Source organism: Theobroma cacao, chromosome 10 (assembly GCF_053813885.1).
Source record: "Theobroma cacao isolate CCN51 chromosome 10, ASM5381388v1, whole genome shotgun sequence".
In the NCBI taxonomy this organism is placed as follows: Eukaryota; Viridiplantae; Streptophyta; class Magnoliopsida; order Malvales; family Malvaceae; genus Theobroma; species Theobroma cacao.
The window spans coordinates 4717057-4721365 of record NC_142648.1 but is presented as its reverse complement, the minus strand read 5'-3'; the positions used below and the strand labels follow the sequence as shown (position 1 = coordinate 4721365).

The 4309-nt window shown below is 32.0% G+C and overlaps 1 long non-coding RNA gene across 3 annotated transcripts; it reads left to right on the top strand.

Annotated features, from left to right (window-relative positions):
• Nucleotides 1-631: 631 nt before the first annotated feature.
• On the top strand, nt 632-3843 carry LOC108663565 (uncharacterized). 3 transcript variants are annotated; one of them, XR_001929662.2, is made up of 4 exons: nt 632-1515; nt 1718-1769; nt 2881-2922; nt 3364-3843. It is a non-coding gene; the product is annotated as an uncharacterized LOC108663565 (long non-coding RNA). The 3 variants fall into 3 exon arrangements; XR_016028815.1 differs by having other exon boundaries at nt 1718-2922; XR_016028814.1 differs by having other exon boundaries at nt 632-2922.
• The last annotated feature ends 466 nt before the right edge of the window (nt 3844-4309 follow it).

Sequence of the window (4309 nt, the reverse complement as noted above, 5' to 3'; positions counted from 1 at the left end):
CATGTTGGACCACAATGTTTGATGCAGTGATATATATATATATATATATATATATATATATATATAAATTAATGATCAGAGCAAATATTGGGTCGAATCCTAGATTAGCAAAGTAATAAATTGAGTTGAGATGCTAAGCCAATGATTAAATATTCAACCACATAATATAATTTATTAAATAAATTATCTTTCACCAACCTTTGCTTTCAATTTTAATAATTTTTTAAATTATTTTCCTTGTTGTCTAGTACCTTTCATTTTACTTGTCAAACCACTCTTTTTTAAACCGTTTGGTAAAGCTTTTTAGTAATTATTTAAGGAATTTAACGATTTAATCTCTCACAAACATCAAATGAATTAAAGAATCCGTTACATACTCAATCTATTAATATAGCAATTCAAATTCGATTTATCATCGTTTATTATTATTTTTTAAAAAAATTAAAATTTACTATTTAAATCTTTCTTTTTACTTAAATTTTTTCATAAATCGTTGTATTAAAAAAGAGAGTGAGAGAGAGCATAGAAGTTCCATGCATCTATAAGTAACTTAAAAATCTCTTTTGAGGATGTCGTGTGTATATAAGCACCTCAAACAATCCTTTCCTCCACCTACTCTTCTCTTGTCTCTCATCATATATTTCTTTCTTATGTTATGTGTAGTGACGCGGCTAGATCTTGACTATCTCAGCATCTCTTTTCCCTATGTCTTCTCTCTTTCTTTACTTAACAGCACTTCTTCTTTGAACATTCTTCCTTTTGCCAAACCTTTCAAAAACGTTTAAGCCCATTTTTTGCCATTTTTTAAAAATTTTTTTGAGCTTTGGGTTTTCTCCAATCTACAAGCTAAAGTAGATTTGTCAACTTTGATGATGGAAAAAAATTTTTTTGAACCCACAAATTTAAGAAGCATGAACTATTACAAGAAAGAAAAGTAGTAATAGTAGTAGTAGTAGTTGGCAAGTGTTTTGTTCATGATTTAACATTCAACAAAGACATATTACTTTCACTAATATATATGCTTATATGTGTATATTTTTCTCATTTTTGGCTTATTTTCAGTTTGCCCTTTTCAGCAGGTTTTGTTTAGGAACCTTATATTCTACCTAGGCTTCTCCTTTTGACCTTGCATCCATTTGTTAATGCCACGTTAGCATAAGCTTGTAGAAGCCACATAAAAAAAAAAAAAAAAAAACTAAAAGACCTCAGCCCTTTGCTCTTTCTTCTTTTCTTTGGCTTTTCTCTCTTTCCCTGCAAATTTCACATTCCTTCTGATTACTAAACAGTACTTAGATTATCAGTCGTTTTTTGCTGCTGCAGCATTATCAAGATTCATATGCAAATATAGTACGGCAGCCGTGGTCCCGGTACCGCGATTGTTTTTTTTCAGATGCCATAGCTTTTATTTGAGCATGAGAATCTTGATGATGCTGCATCGGCCATAAATGACTTCACAAAAAAATCCATATAAATCTTTATAGATCTTGATTTACACTGCTTTTGCAGCTATAGAAGGTGAACTCTTCTTAATCCAAAGGACTTTTTCGGGTTTCCTTCCTGTTTCCCTTGTCTTCTTTGATATTGATATATATTTTATCGGAATGTTCTTGTAGATCTTTTCATATGATATTTTTGTTTGGCATATGTATCTGCATAAGCTGAATTATTCCATAAGCTGAATTATTCTACTGCTGTTTCTTGCTTTTTCTTTTTGCAGCACATGATGATCAGGGATGCAATTATCAAACTTACAGTTTGAAGAAATTATGGTTAGATATGAAACTTATAGTTTCTGTGGTCTAGAATTCTAGTTAGTGTGATTTTCTGTCCATACAATAACAGTTTCTTTTTGTGTTTTTATATTTTTTAGGGTTTATGGAATATAGGGTTTTGTTTGCCTATATGAAAATATTTTTTTCCATTTTTGTGAATTTTTTTTATCCTACCTTTTGATTTCTTGAAGCTTATCAAGAAAATCAAATGGGGTTCATTGGAAGGTACTAATATCTCAATGTTTGGTTTGGATGGGAGAAATTTTTGCTACCCATTGCCAATTTGGTTCTTGACCATGTCTCTTTAATTCTTTTAAATGTTTTGTAATTTGTTGAATGATGCTTTTAGGTACAGTTTTTCATTGGCATCCTCAAATTTTTTAACTTGCTTCCAATGCAGATATGTTTCTGATACATATTCAGTTTCACTTAAATCCGGTGTACTCAACCAAAAAGATTGAATCATAATCTTCCTCATCATCTGTTAATGATTAATTTCTTGAAATATAATGATTTTCAGGATAAATTCTCGAGTTCTTGAGAGCTACATAAGGCAATGTTTGCTTTCTTCCTCATTCTTCTATTCCTTGCTGGCTTATTCTTCTTAATAGTTCTCACATCAGCTGATTCCTGTCAGCCCCTGATTTATTTCCTTTTCCATTGATGTTCTGTATTGAGCGGCAGCTTTCATGCTCCTGCACCCATGGGTGGTACTCTCTTTTGTACGTTTAAAAGCCATCAATGCATTTATTTTCTTGGCTGAGCAAAAAAGAAGTTCTCACATCAGCTACTATCTGGGAAATATAATGGTTATTGAGACTTCACCTGAATCAACCCAATGTTTCATTCCTTCTTTTTCTATTGCTTTATTTCCCTAGTAGCCACTTCCCCTCCAAAAGAAACATGCATATGTTTTTGTTACGCATTTGATCTTCCCGTAGGCAATTTATCTGGTGTTTTTTTGTTTTACTTAACTCTTTATTTCCCTTGTGAAGTTAGAATAGATTGTATGCATATCTAATTTTAATTCAGGATATACATATGTTTTCTCTATTTTTAATATTCTTATTTTCTTTGACATTACCAAGCTTATGCTCCCATGTTTCAGATTGGGGATAAATTTCAAAGCACAGATTTCATAAATATCCAGGTTAGGCATCTCAATCATCTTTCTTGTAGTTCTTTAAGAAAAACCTACAATAAAACTACTTGGTTTCAACATTCATATGAAAAAAATGGGCAAAAGGAAAAGAAAGGATTAATAAAATAAGATACTGCTGCTTGTTTCTGACTGGTTTGAGGACATCACCAGTCAGGAAAATCCTGGCTGAACGTCCCACATGCAAAACAAAAGAAAAAACAAAAAATACATACAGCATTAGCTGGATCTCAGAAAAATTGGAATCAATATGATTCTAAATGACAAATCTCCTTGCAATTATCTTTCAATATTTGCACATGATTGTACATGGGGTAATCGATTTGGGGTAAATGATTTGATGGACTGATGGGGCTATATAGGCTCCTTTATATGTGAGAAAGGCTGAGAAATTTAACTTGATTTTTTCTTTTTTTCTTTTTTTTGAATCAGGGAATACTTAACCTTGTAGCAAACGCATCCAAAGGAGGACCTTGAAAAGAGAAACAGTTTTAGAAGCCCATGCATTTGTTATAATCTTCCATGGAGTTTTTGCTTGGAAGCTGCTGTGGAAACTTGGTTGAGGAACTACTGATGTGATATATGGTTTCAAAGGCAAGTAGTTTTCTTGCTTATCAGCCATGGATTTTTAAGGAAGAAATATCTTAAGCCGTATCATGTGGGGCATTTAATGACAAAAGCTGTTTTGTCATTTTGACAAGTGAAAAGAAACTGTGATGAATCATTCCTTCTTCAACAGGTCCACTCAGTCTGGGGAAAAACAACTTAAACGTGCACGATGTGATCATAGCAAATCAATCTTACTCTGCAGATGTTCCATGCATTCATAAATAATTCATTTCTGATTTGTGTATCTGACTCTTTCATTTCTTGATCAAAGCTTTAATGGCGCAAGGTCATTAGATATCTCAAGTATATATCTAAGTTCAAAATCTTATGCCACAGCTTTTGCATGACAATCAAATATTTGCTTGTAAGTAATTACAGAAAATGCATTTACTGCTAACAGTATTAATCTGACTAGTTCAAGTTCACAACATCAATAGCTAAACGTGTGGTGCTTTGGGAGATATTATCACTGTCCATTTCCTCCTCCTTTTGATCTTCATCTTTGGGCAGAAGTTAATTTAATTATCATACCATTCATTATTATCAATGAACAAAATGGAATGGCAATGACTGATTAAGTACAAGTATTAGCTATTAATCAGTCCTTTCTGAGTGACCTGATGCAGCCTGTTCTTTTTTTTCTTAATTTTTTTAGTTTTAAATAGTATCTAAAGTGTTGCAGAAATTGTCTTATTTTGCTTTAATATTTATAATTTCAAAATGTGTTCCATATGCTGTACTGCTACTGATTAACATTCTGGAATTAGTC